We start from the raw sequence: 14,641 nt of genomic DNA, 5'->3' as shown, positions 1-14,641 counted from the left end.
GGTGTTTTTATTAGAGCAGTAGAGAGTATGGTGGATGGTCTGTAGATGGGGGTATCAGTGATAGTACTGGTTGCTTTAAAATCATTGGGTGTAGCTAAGGTTCAGACAGCTGGACGAAATTGTCGAGTGCATTATCACCTTATTCGATCCATGGTCGATGATGTAATGTCTTTGAGAGGTAATTTGAGTATTTCTTCCACACGCTTTGAATTTACGGTAATAATTAGTACCCGGTTTGACGTCAATTAGTAAGACGATGCAGGTAATCCGTCAATATGTCTACCGAGAAGCAAGCTGAAGTACCAACGTCGAAAGCGTTCCGTCGATACCATTAAAATCTTCAGGTGGCCATCGCGACAGATTCTCACGGCCTCGCATTCCCGGAGCTTGCGAGCAGCGTGTTTCTAAGCCAGAGGACGAGGTGTCAAAACGGAACGGCGCCAGGCGGTTCTGGCAGGAGCTCGCGGAAACGGTAAAAGTGTCTCGATAGCGCGGCTGCTTACCGGGTCCTCTGGCTCGATTCGAAGAGCAAGGTAACGGGCGGCGCGTGCAAATTAAACGCGTCATGAATCACGAAGCAGCATTGGGTAATCCCGTGGAGGAGCAGGGGCCCGGTAATCCGGCGCGTAAACGCGGCACGCGCGACGCCGTCCGATGGGATTTTAATCGCGGAACTTTCTCGCTCGACGCTCTTTCCCGTGGCGGCCGCGAGGAGATCCGCGACGCGTCGGTCCGCGGATCCGAAGACGGCCGCACCGGCTGAAACGTTCCACTCTCGCGACCTAGAAAATCCCTTTAGCTGGAACAACCGGCCGGCACGGAGACTTTCGTCATCCATTCTGATTTATGCTGGCTGGGATTCTCATGATCCCCGTGTCCCGATTGGCTGTGGAAGCGGCCGCGATAGGCCAACGTGTCGGCAGATTACGACGACGTTAGGTACCCCCGCCGCTCCTCGGCCGGCCGAGGATAAACCGATACCGCCGAGAATTTAACTGTCGCGTGTCCCGGATACTACGCGACCGCGTTAAATCACGGGAAAATCGAATGCGACCGCCATTACGCGGAAGGAGTCCCAGTTAGAGGATGAGCGCGGTTGGTATCCTTGACATTTAGCGTACCACACTTTTTCGTTTCCTCCTGCCTGTTTGTCGTCGAAGAATGCCGGGCTTACCGATGCGAACTGGAAAGTTCGTGTTTTCACTGCGTCGCGAGCGAAGCGTTTTAACTGGTCAACCGATGGATTCAAGAGTTTATCGTTAAGTGAAATATAACGCGAGGTTTCTACCATGGAAATTTACTTCCTCGAAGATTCTACCTTCTCTAGAATCAAAGATTCAGAAGGAACGCATTCCATAGGGATTACAAAAGTTTACCGACAAAATACTGAACATTTCTACCGACAACAGGCATACTTACAGATCGTTAGCCAAGAGTAATCGAAGTCATTATTAAGCAAAGTTCTCAAAAATCGTGTGCACTCCGAATGCGTAAAGTCCGGGCTCTGGTCATTAGTATTGACAACATCCGAGTCAGCGCTCAATCGAGATGCAACGTGTCCCCGTCCGATCCCGATGGATGGACGTTCACCAGGACACGTGTCCAGCTGGAAATAACTCTGGCACGCGTTACGCACCTTTAATTACGTCCCCGTACGTGCGGCACACGCTGGAATCCGTGGCTATCGAGGAACTTCTTGCGATTCCCGGTAGCCAGGCGGTTGTTCTGCTCGCGTTGTTATCGCGTAACGGGGGCAACGATAATCGAGACGCCGAGGGAACGGTGTTCAGCCTCATAGCTGACCTTCTTACGACCGGTCGACGCCGAGGCGACAACCCTGCGTGGATCGCGCGGGATTATTCAGGATCCTGGACCGTTCGCCGATCGTATCGACCGCGAGAGATCGCCGCGCTCCCTCCCCCCTTGACCTCATCCCCCCCGTGTTACGAAGAGGAAATTAACAAGCCGGTAAATGGTGGATGAATGAATATTAATTTCTCGCCCGAAGGAATGTAAAACGCTAATGCAAGAGCAGACCGGAATGAATTATACCAGCGCGGGGCAGACAGAAGCGGGTAGCATCACGGGCCGCGGAGCGTAAAAATCGCACGCATCTTAAAACACACCGTCTCGTATAATTGAATTAAGTAGACAATAACTCATCGTTGGTTATGAGAGTCGCTCGCTAATCCCGGACGAGCGGCCGAGCCTTCCTGCTCTCCGCGCGACGGTCAAACATTTCATAAATCTAGCCGGCCTGTGTTGCTCGATCCGTTGACGTGTTTTATGACTCCGCGGATCTATCGGCTGTTATTAGCAGCCCGTTTCGTTTTAATACGCCTGGGAGTCTGGGTCAGTGACTGCTCGGTTCTATCGTCGGACGGGATCTTCTTCCTATCGACTTGTGCGCGCAGAAATTATACCGATTATTGGCCGTCGCTTCGTCGCGTGTTGTCTTCGTCGTAGCGAAGGTGCGCGTGGCGATTAAAACGAGAAGTGAAATCGCGAGTAGTAACAGTTGTTACTACAAATAGAAAGGATTGATTGCTGGATACCTGTGACGATACAACGTCGTCTGTTTCGACGAGTACTGTGTCGAAGTACAGGATCATTTATTTTTATCATCGTAGAATCCTTTCAATTCTTTCAACGATAAGTTCCCTTGATAATCTCTTGATTACTGTACTCAAGAAAACCCACAGAGAATCGCAGACACCGATTCCCGCCAGCCTGACCGGCGAGCAGGGCGGCCGAAAAAATTTCGCAAGCGGAACTCTCGAGCAGAGTAGCCGAGAGAGTAGAAAGGTGGTTATATAGGGAGCAGGTTCTCACGCGAGGCGAAAGAGACAAACGGGGAGGGGAAGATGGCGGCCGCCAAAGTCGCGAACCGGTTGGTCTGTCTCTCTAGATTCTCCTAAGCTCGCGCGGCGTTCCAGCCGGGACTAACTTCGACCGGCTAGTTACGGTACCGTGTTTCACTGACCGCAGACCTCCATTCGACGATCGACCGAAACCACCGCGAAGCCAACAGCCCGTCGGACGGGAGAAAAAATCGGAGCACTTGAACGGAACAATTCAAGATCGGCCAGCCGAGTCCTCCGGCTGCCGTCGGCCCGCAAAGTGGATTTCGATCCGTCGCGAGCCGCGAAAGCGCTCGCCTAGCGCCGGCCGCCTGGCGTTCAGGTTTTACAGGATCCTCGTGGGGATCGTGGTGGAAGCCGGGAGAGAGAGAACCGGGTCCGGTTCCAGCGGGATTCTTAATCCCAGAAATACCCTGGAAGTTTGCGCCGGGCAAAGCCCGGCGCGGAAGCTCGCCGCGGCGCGGGGGAGCGTCGCGAGGACGAAAGCGCGGGAGTTGCGAGTTCCGCGCGGATCGGAGGAGGACGGAGGGAAACGGGAAGAGGGAAAGTAAGAGAGAGACACGGAGATCAACGTGTAAGCTCCTCGGGGTACTTACAGCGTTGCAGTAGTAGTCCCATTGTGCCGCAACGACACAAGTCCCCTCTCCGCCTTCCGGCTAACTTCTCCCGCCGTTCCACGGTCGCTGTCTCGACGAGCTTGACACACTGTGCTGCCTCACACTTGCACATACAGACAGAGAGCGGGCGAGAGAAAGAACGACACTTGGCCCGGCTAGGCCATCGGGAAGAGGTCGTGCAGGTCCCGAAGGAACCACCGGCGAGAAGACGCGAGCCAGATTTTCGGAGCGCGGTGACAACGGCATAGACGATCAGAGGAGCGACCGACGGACGACCGTCTATGGTGATCGAGGGAGCCGTGGCCGAGAGCCTTGCAGAGCGGCCATAATGCACTGCGGCGGCACAGAAAGGAATAGGTCAGCACGAGGCTTCAACCGGTGACCACTCCCCCTTGGTACCCCTCGCTCATCCACCGAACGATCACGCTCACTTTACACCTACACCCGGCTCCCTGCCTATCCCCACCCTGGCTGGCTTCGTTCACCTGCAGCAGAGTCGCCCCTTTTTTCGCGTATCGCGTTACTCGCTCGCCTCCTGTTTTATCGTCGATACGGGAGGGGGCTGGACGCTGATATCGGACTTCATTGTCCATTTTGCCTGGAATTTGGAGCAGTCCGCCGAGGATGATGCGTTTCGAGATAAAGCCAGGAGGTTCTCGTGCGTCGTCCGTGGAAGATGATAGTAAAGATTGGGTGAGGGGTGTTGATTTTGGAAAGGGGTGTCGGTATTCCCTAGGAAAATTTCGTTTTAGAGGCTTGAAAGAAGGAGGGCAATCGAAATGGTGGGGTCGGCTCCGTAGTGGCCTTGGGAGACCAGTTGACTACTTTAACTATAGCATACCTTGAATCTATAGCGTCTAACTATAGTAGCCAGTGGCTTCGTGAAACTTTCAATTTTCTTGTCTACGAGGATAGCTGTGTTTTGCGTATGAAATAGCGTAGGAATCGACTAAACAAGTAGGAGAGACTGCCTCATTCCAGTTGGCGCAGGATTATTTAACGAAGAGGGAATTCTCGACAAATTTCTGTAGCGAAACAACGAATTGCAGGACATAAATCTTGAACTCTACGGCGGCGACGACTACTCGCTATCCTCTATCAAAAGTAGCTATTCAAAAATTCAAGTCTCCAGCCTCGACATTCCCTTCGCCTAGCAATGCGAAATCCTCTACTCTCCGCAACCTGAATCGGCACGGCAGAACCGCATAGCTCAGGGGTAACAGTAACCGCTCGCCGTTAAAAAAAGGAACCGATATAAAAACCTGTGCGCAAGTAGGCGCTACCCGTATCGCGCGTACGCCGCGCCGTTGCGACACATGGCGAGCGCATTTCAGAAATGCAAAACGTACGTACGTGCAGTGGGTACGAGCCACGGCGGCGACCATCGATTAAGAAACCGAGCTACATATTCAATTTTCGATTTGAATTCAAGGTTACGATAACGAACGAACGAACGAACGAACGAACGAACGGACGAACGGACGAACGAGCGTTACGAGCGAGCGTAGACCTGGACTCCTTACTAATCTCCGCGTTACGTTTCGCGTTCGCCTCTCGAAAGAAATGAAGCGATCACTCCGGGATTGTCTTCTGAGCGCGGATAACAGGTCGGTCGGTCGGCCGGCATTCCGATGCGTTGAGCACGAGCAGCGAGACGCCGCTGGGGGGACGTAGATCGATAAAATCTCTAGAATTTACGGTAAATCGTGCTTAACAACGGGAACACTTTACCAAGACGAGGTGTGTATGCAGCCGGAGAGTGCCGTTACACGTTTTGATTCAACGCGTAACCGGCGCGGCGGCTGTTGCGATCCGCGCGCTAGCGAATATCAGTATTCCCTCGATAGCCGACTGGTACACGGCACTAAAGGAACGAGGCGGACAGTCTATCGCGATCGTTTTGTCGTATAATCCCGGTATAAATCACTTTCAGCCGGGGCAAGTGCAACCGCGGGGAGAGATGATGGCTGAAAGGTGTCTTTGACGTTCCTAGAGAGGGCGAGGGCTGCGTCGCGGCCGAGGAGGCCTGGCGTTGCGCAAGGGGTGTGATACTTGAACGACACCGACGCTCATTACCCTGAATTATGGCTGTTCGATGCCGACTTTTACTTTAGACCCGTCGATGCAACCTTTGCACCCCGACTCGTTAATCACGTCACGCGGGCAGAACGCTTGACATCCCCTAGAAGTATCACTACCATAGGCTAATCCTCGAACGGGAAAAATCAACGTTCCAACCTTCTAATATCTCGGGTCAACCTAAATAACGGACAAATGATAAAACGCTAATGAGTTAGAGTTACAAATGACCGATCTCTCTTACATTCCTGTTCGTCAAACTCTCGCAGCCTATCAAATGCGTTTCAAGTATATCCTTCACCGTAGCGTACGCAAGATCCACCAGCATCACCGGTATTCCAAGCTCCTGGCTCCTCGCGCTTGAACCGTCACGGAGTCCCATTGTCGGCGACCTAGACGAGGCAAAGAGGACCCACAGGACGAGCCCCGTGGAAACGTTTAATTAATTTCGAAGACAATCGGGCCCCCGGTCGCTCCTCAAAAGTCCGACAACTCAACTGACCGCGGCGCAACAGCTGTGCCCCGCCGTAAGCATATGCGCGCGGCGAAAGAACAACGAGAAGGAGGAAGAGCATCGGAACCAGTTTCATCTCTTAAACGCTTAATTAAGGTGGTTCCGAGAGAGTGAAACCCTGGGGATGCGGAGCGAAGGGGGAGGTCTCGGTGGATCCGAGTGACGCGAGGCCGAGCCCGGAGAGAAGATCCCTCCCGCCAGCCCCCCCCGAGAGGGGAAAGATATCGATATGCGAGCACGGACACGCGTGCACGTATATTTGCTCCGCACACAGAGCGGCGCGTGTAGGTGTGTTCGCCGGTAGGTACCGAACCACGTCGTCGTCTTCCACCGTCCGCTCCGCGCATTTCGATTTATCGTTAACGGCTCTATCGTATGCGTGGTCCTCGAACCAGTTTCTCGTTTTATCATGGTCACTCGCGCACGCAGCTCTATACGTAACCGGGTAGCGGAGTAATTATTGTAAGGGGGCATATGTACGCGCGAACCAGCCGCAGCGTACGGGAATTACCTATTCACTCGCGACAATAACGACATCGCGCGAGCCGCATGCTCGTTCGGATACGTTTCGCGTGGGACACTTGTTACCCGACCGAATTGTTTCTTTCGGGCAACGATGGATTGGCTGCTCGATGGTTAGCGCTTCCGTGTATCCCGCTTGTTTAGGGTACGCGGTTGAGCTGATTTGTGGATTGAACATGTTCAGCGTGATCGCATCAATCAAAATCGGCGTAAACATTTACAAAATAATATTTCTAAAATCCACTATGCGTCAATTTGACGCGTTCCGTAAACCTAATGCTAACCAGAATAAAATAGGAGATAATTATTTTATAGCGATCTTTAGAGTTTTAGTATTTCTATAGTAATCTTCTTAAAGAAAGGGTGAGTAACTCTTCGGTACATTAAAACCAAAAGAAAAATTCGATAGAGTGATCAAGCTCACATTGCGTAATGTATAATAATGCTTAAACTTGCCAACCAACTCGATATTTCCCTTCCGATACCGCCATATCCTTCAGACTCGCCCCACGACAATCGGTAGTATCGAAGAAGCACCGCGCGATGATGAAGCAAGCGGCCCGAGTACTTTAATCATCCGGCTAATTGGCGCATGCTTTATTATATACCGCATTTACAATGTAAATGAAAAATGATCGTCCGTAAAAAAGAAAGTAACCTGCCGAGGGGGCTGAAATTGGAAAGGAGTCCGGTGAAATTTACACGATACATTGTACGGCCGGCAAACATCAATAATGACAATTACGATCAATAAGATCGACGATCTTTATGCAAATTGAGATGATCGGACGGGGATTAGACCCCGGCTTCTCGCGGTCGGTGGTTAGCTCGATTAACACCGGCGTTTTTTGCGGCATGCTAATTTTCACGTCGCTTGCGCCGTCTATTACGGAGCGCCCTGTACACGGGATATAATAATATATGGAATGGGAATACCATAATTAGAACCAGGTTAAGCGAATGCTAACCGCTATCCTCCTTATCGGAGGCTCTCGCATCGGATAAGCTGTTCCAGGGGATTCCCATAAACAGTAACACCTGCCAAGGCGCATAGGAAACGCTGCGGTGTGCGGTCCCGTGCGTGTGCGACCGCGCACCCGAAGGCGTAAACACTGGTTTATTTCTTATAAGTTAATTCCGTCACTTCTCCGCGACGCTCCTGTCCGTTCGCCTCCCCGCCATATTTTTTTTTTCCTCCGTCTTCTTCTTATCACTGTAATGGGGTCCGCATAATTTACCCGCTCCTAATGGAGAAAAATGAAGCCCGTCGTCCGCCAGTCCCCGAGCCAGTCCGCGAACGTGTACAAAATCGTCAGGTTTAACGATCATTATCGGGTTTTATGACTCAATGAACGTCGAATATGAAGTGGCCGCTCGTAGCCGGCCATTAATTGCTCGTTAAAGAATTATTGGATATGCCGCAAACGAACGAAAACCCCTGTCCGACATCAATCACCGAACGCAGCGCGGATTTTTGTTGTTCCGCCGCTGAATCGTGGTAATTGGCTTGATTAATGGTGTGCTTTTTTTCTTTTTTTACTCGAGCATGCAGATTTGCAATGTGGATTTCAGTGTAATATTCGATTGAAGATCGCTCCCTTTCAATATTATTCTAGAACGATCGTGTTTATTTCCGTTGGCTTCTGTTCGTTATCGAGCTTCTTATCTGGTTTTGTATTAGATAAATTAATTGCGCTGCGTTGTAGAACATTTCGTGTGTTTCGGAATGAACGAGCAGCGAAAAATATTCGAAGATAACGAACTGTCTAGGCAATTTAAATTGCAGAACGACAGGGACAAACTGTCAACGGCCATTTTTGAAGCGGCAAACTTTTCGAGGCTTTTCGGCGTCCCGCTCGACTGCTCTGCGATTCATAACTCGTTCGCCAGAAGCACGCATCTGTGTACAGTAATAATTAACAAGATCGTCCAATCGAAGCTCGAACGCAACAGCGTCAGCCGGCCACCGACGGCACCGCAGCTGCTCGACAACTTGGAAAAAGATCCGAGCTTTATTGAACTCGAATGCGCACGACATCTAGAATTCGTTGATATATTTAAATTCTCCGCGGAGAGACGCGAACGATCGTACAAAAGAAATCGTGGGACTCGATCGAACGATAGCAATGTCCGTTCGTTGAAGTTTCTCGAATTCTCTGATCCGCCGAGCTATCGAGCTCGGAGATCCGTCTCTGCCCGTAGAAATAGAATTCTCAGCTGAAATTTCAAATTGCGAACGCGACTCGAATATCATTTTACTTGAACTTTTATTAACCGTTCCGCGTGTCACGCGAATGATCGACCGTCCGTCTCAAATTTCAAGCTTCTCGAGTGACCAAGTGCTTCTCCCGCAAAACGTATTTTATCCGGGCTTCAATCTCGAACACTCGAGTTTCTCGAGTCGCTCGCAAACAGTATCGCGCGCGGATGAATAAGTACCCGGTTGAAATATCAATCTTGGCAAGCTACTTGAATACTTCGAGTAGCGCTGGTATACTTCAGATAGACCCGATCGTGTAAATCTTCCACGAACTTTCTATTTGATGGTCCGTCAGTGGCGCGGCGTTGTGTTCTCTTTACATATCATCAACTCGGAACTATAAAGTAACACTTAACGAGGGTGGGTCCAGCTTTCGTTCGCCGATAGAATCGAATCGCCTTTCTTGTGGAATCAAATCGCACGCTCGTCAATACGCAACGATGCTAATTGTGGCAAATGACTATACTCGACAGATAGTTAGCGCCCTCATCGTTAGGGAACGTGAACGCAAATGCCGCCGACAATCCAATTACCAACCCCTTTGCGAAATTCAATTATAAAAATTTGAATATTCATGCTCCGTCTATAAAGCGAATGGTTACCATCATAAAATGTATATCGAGCAGTCCGAGGAGTGGGCGAACAACGTGCAAAGCTTCGAATAATTATTCCAGACCGAGCAAGAGGGACGCAGCCAGGTCGTACAGGTGTTTCGACCGAGTCATGTTAATCAGACGTGGTATCCCATCGTCGGGCGCAACGTAAGCTGCAGGAGTGTATGTAAAACGCGATATTTCCATGGTGGCTGGTCCCCGGTTCCGCGGAACGTCGGCGGACGATAAGAATTTTCTGCTCGGGCCACGCGCTCCTCCGCCGTTTACGATTCTCCCGGTGCGTGGACGCGCTATCAACGGAACAATTCTAATTAGACGCAGCGTTCCGTTGCGCAATCCCGACTTTTGAAACGTCGCCACCGCGACGGCGGCAGAGGAGCTTCCCCTAATCGACGGAGGATCTGCGCGGGTGCGCCTCGGACTCGCCCGCTAACGAACCACTAATTATTAATGTCCAACAAATTGTTTTGTCTACATCTCGGTAATTTATCGTGTGCCCGTGGCTGAGCGATGCGCGCTTTAATTGCTCGCGTTAATCGCTCGCGATCGTATCTGAACGGATCTACGGCGCTCGTTCTGTTGATATTTGGAACTTGTTCACACGCGCGTGTTCCTCTCCTTCTCTCCGCCTCTCTCTCTCTCTCTCTATATATATATATATATACATTTCTCTTTCTCTTTCTCTCACTGACGCCGTTGTTTTTTTTTCAATATATACGAGAAAGATACATTAGTTTTTGCAACGGTGCGCAATTAATCGGACACGCTCTGTTTCCCGCGGTATCAATTAATGCGAAGCGCGAACGATACTCGGGCCCGAATCGCTGGAACAGATGTTTAACGTTGTGTAAGCGGGTCGTTGCTACGTTCGTGAGTCTGTTGCTTCGGGTATCGTGTCAGCGATCCAACGCGATCAATTTTTCGGAACGTGTTTTTTCGCCGGGGATATTTGCCGCTGCGCGTCGCGCGGGATTATAAACGTAATTGACGCCGTTCTTCTTTGTCCCCGGAATTATATGTACCGGTAGGATTCGCTAATTTATTATTTGATCTCGGCGGCCCACTCGTTGTCGAGCTGTCATCGTACAAAGCCGAGAACGATTTTTCAATCGCAGACAGATAAGCCGGCAAAGCGCAAGCTCGACGTTAATTAACGGAACGAAGCGCGCGAGGAAGATAATGCATGGCTTTTTCTAGAGACAGGAAGATCGCGTGCTAGAGCACCGCTAAACACGTCCGATTAATATTCTTTAGACTGATCTAGTTACCAGAGGCTCTACGATAATTGATTCAGAAACCCAGAATAAACACTCCACGCTTACGATTCCAATCGCAAAGTTATTACATTAACTCTTAAAATCAACTCACAAATATAGAACAAACAAACCTACGTTAACAGATTCATAGAACGTGCACCTCTTTCTAATCTAAACCTCCCCGCTCCAGATTCATCGAGATACCACCGAATAATTCCCTCGAAAAAAGAACTCGTCATTGGACATCCTAGCCGACAGTACACCGTAACAAGTAGTTTTACACGTTCCCCGCACCTGCGATCGAGAACACAACCGCGTCGGTTTACGCAATCTCGGACGAATCTACTTTTCGAGAGGACGAGACGGCGAGAGGGAGAGAAAGAGAGAACAGCGAAAAAAGAAGATGGTGAACGGAACGACGCGCGATGGAGGACGGCGCGGCGTGGACCGGGTGGACCGAGAGCCGTTGGCGAGGCAGCTCGCCGAGTCATACGGCGAGGAGGCGAGCTATTAAGAATCTCCGTGTAGCTAAGAATCGTCGGCGACACCTTGAGTATATTCCGCGGTGTACGATGTAATCTCTGTGTGCCATCGCGACAACCCCGGGGCTTAAACTAGGCACCGTGTAGCCGATGTCCGGTGCCTCGTACGGTGTTCCCCTCTACGGTTCTCTCCACCTCTCCCCGGGCCGCTTCTCTCTGTTCCGTTTCGCCTCGGCGAGGGTATAGTGACATCATCAGCCACCTATGTCCACCTCGCGCCCCATCCGGCAGTCCGGGCACGTACGTTTCGGACAAAACGAGCATTAAAACAAAAATATTGTCCGTCCGGAGTTGAACTTATAAATCAAACGACGGACCAACAACGGAATCGCCGGTTCTTCGTTGTTCACCGTCCATTATCGTCCCCGGTCGTGTTCTTCTGCCGTCTCCTCCGCTCCGCCGCTCGCCGGGGCGGACGACCGGCGAGGACTTTTCATATCCGTCGACCCGCCCCACCCCCGACCCCGCCGTTTAACGTTGAATTTATAAATAATGCTCTTAACGAACGACCGGCCGGCCGGATCGTTGTCATAATTCAACTTACAAATGAGAGTGGTTTCTTCGTGTCTTATCCGCTCCGAGTCGAATTCATTAATCGATCACCGGCAAGCGATATCTACCCGCGACTCTCCCTCGTTTTCCGAGCGTGCTCCTCCTCTTAACCCCCTTCGTCGTCCGATTCCACGCGCCCGCCCGGCCCCGCAACGGCCCAGTGTATCGGTCTTCGCTCCGACTCGTTTTGCTCCCGGTGTCGTCGTTTTCTTTCCGCCCGCGTCCGTAAATCATCGCCGCGAGACGTACACTTAATCGTTTTAGCGTAAACGTCGCCCGGCCCCGATCCGCCGGACCTACGCGTGATTTACGGGTTACTCGAAACTGGACGCTAAGCTTTTCCGAATAATCCCCCGGGCGACGCGCCCGAACCCTCGATAATCCCCTTTCGTTCGACGTTCGTCAAATTCCGGGCTGCGCATCGCGAATATGGCGGAGTTTCGCTGGTTCGGAATCATTGGACGTTGCAGAGGCTGTAGGATAGTCAATAGCAGGGAACGTTATTGTCTTGGAGCATTGACATTGCGAAGTGAAGTACTAAGTTGCAATTTTTGTAGTTGGCTATCGGTTCAGCGATAGAAATGGCTTTTGAAATAGGATTTCGACTCCTAGCACTTGGACTTGACTCTTCTGGGAACAAATTCTTCGTTCCACAGCTAAACAGCTACCCAGCGAGACCCGACGATGTGACCATCGCCGAAATCGTCGCGAGTGTCCTGGGAACAAGTCGTCCGTGGTCGGATTCAGGCGAAGCCAGGTTTGTGGAAACGTCGGAGCAGTGACCTTCGCCGGCAAAAAGGTCGAATCGCTGTACCGTTACGGCCGGTAAGTGGCTAGCCTCAGCCGTTTTGACGGTTCCTCTTTTTTTCCTCTTCTCTTCCTGTTCCCCGTCGCGGGTCGTCTCTTTACGACCGGCCGAATTTATGGGAACGGTCGTGGTTAAGGTCGTTTCCGTGCATTAACTCGCCAGGTAGAGCGAGGAGGCAGGGTGTACAGGTGACGCAATTGCGCCTGACCTTGCTCCAAAAACATTTTCACACCCTCGTTCCTGCCTGTGGCCGGCGGCGTACCCTTGCGAGCGCCCCCACCATCCCCCGCCGTGGCTCTCGGTCCCGCGCGCACACCCCGGCCACAAAGGAATCCATTGTACTTTCAAACGAACCGATTTGAATATTTTTTTCCCTTGTTTTCGTCTACGGTTAAGGTCACTCTCGGGCGAGACACGGTTTTCGGCTTGATCCGTGAAGAATGCGGCGATGCGGCTCCAAAGGTGGAACGGGCCGTTGCGCTGGTCCGGCGGGAATGTTCCGGCAGCCGGGGGAATCCGCGTCGCGGGACTTCGCCGGCCGTGTTTACGGTCGCAGTTTTTGAGGCTCGCGGTCGGAGCGGCGCGAACGCGGAAATTTATGTACGCTAATTCGGGATTTATTCGCGCGGAAGGCGCCCGAGAGGCACGAACGCCGCGGAATCGCGGGTCGGCCGATCGCGGGAAGGCGTTTCAATTATTAAGCGGCCCCGCGCGCCGCGGGCCGCCGCCGGATTGTAAATCGCCGCGAACGAAACGACACTGTCCCCGCGAAGACGGATACTTTCGACGCCGCGCGCACACCGGAAGAAATAATTCCCGCCTAATTGCGGCCCGGCCCCGGCGGGGAATCGGGCCGCGCGATATTTCAATGGTTTCCGAACGATCGAGGCGAGCCAATCGGACGAATTAATTCGACCGGCGGACAATTTGCTCGCGGCCGCGCGCGAAAAATATCGTAGATACCGGCCGAGGAGTTGAAAACTGCTTCGAAAATTAATAGTCGGCCATTAATTCGAAATATCTACTCCCGGGCACACGCGCGTGTGCTCGGACTCGCGCCTAGCACGTTCTCTCTCTCTTTCTCACTCTCTCTGTCTTTCTCTCTCTCTCTCTCTCTCTCTCTCCGCCTCTCTGTCTCTTTTTCGCGTGATACATTTGCAGTTTAACCACCCGATCATTAATTTACTTACTTTATGTAACAGGCTGGCGAGACCGACGAGCATATTTCTTGCGCGAAATTATATCAACCGGTAAAGAGGCTGGAGACCGGCTGTCAACCGAGCTATGCGGCCGCGTTACGTTTATCGGCGCCGCGAACAAAATATTCAAAAGTATATTTAGATTGCGGGATAAATTTGAAGTATCGCCCGCGCTGTTGAGGAACACGGCCGCCGCTACTGTGCGCCGATTTCGTGGCCCGAGGAGGCGGTCCTCGGCCGCTGGCCCCAGCCACACGTGCTCCGATCCGACGGCAGCCATAGCGGCCGGGACGAGGCGCGACTGTTGCGACGCGAGAATCTTCTTTACGAATCGTCCGAACGGAACGTTTCGCGAACGATTCGCCCCGGCGAGCCAATAATAATCTACGATGCGTCAAATTTTCGCGTCGACTGACTTCGATTTGAAAGGGAAGATAAAAAATTTGTGGTTATGTCGGCCGCCAAAACATACAGAGTCGTGGCCATTGTATATTTGTACGTTTCCCTCGCGAAAGATCGAGGAAAATCGAACGTATCCGCGGAGCCCGCAGATATTTAGCGAAGACGCATCGCCGCGGGGCGGGAAGGAAAAATTATGGCGCGCGTTTGAATTATTTACCGGAATAATTAAGAGCGCGTGCATGGTACCGCGTGCTCGGCCCGTGCCGAGTGATATACAGTGGCCCGGTTTGAGTTATCGAATTCAATAGGAATACGCGAATACCACAGGGCTCGACTGGGAAGATTGGGACGAATTTATGCGAGCAATGCGCTCGCGCGACCCTCCCCCCGCGGCCGCCATTTAAAAATACTATCT

At 51.8% G+C, this 14,641-nt stretch overlaps 1 protein-coding gene across 3 annotated transcripts in view; it reads right to left on the bottom strand.

Annotated features, from left to right (window-relative positions):
- LOC116432960 (homeotic protein antennapedia-like) overlaps nt 1-14,641 on the bottom strand; it is a 161,260-nt gene that overhangs the window by 143,503 nt on the left and 3,116 nt on the right. The window contains exon 1 of one of the 3 annotated variants that reach the window (XM_076367608.1): nt 3,458-3,687. The exons of the other annotated variants lie outside the window; for them this stretch is intronic. The gene's annotated coding sequence lies outside the window, so the exon portion shown is untranslated. Of the gene's footprint in view, nt 1-3,457; nt 3,688-14,641 lie in introns of those variants that run through there. 3 annotated transcript variants of the gene reach the window in all.

The sequence above is a fragment of the Nomia melanderi genome, chromosome 5 (genome assembly GCF_051020985.1).
Source record: "Nomia melanderi isolate GNS246 chromosome 5, iyNomMela1, whole genome shotgun sequence".
Lineage (NCBI taxonomy): Eukaryota > Metazoa > Arthropoda > Insecta > Hymenoptera > Halictidae > Nomia > Nomia melanderi.
Note: the sequence above shows the minus strand (reverse complement) of the source record. Positions and strands in the feature narration are given on the sequence as shown.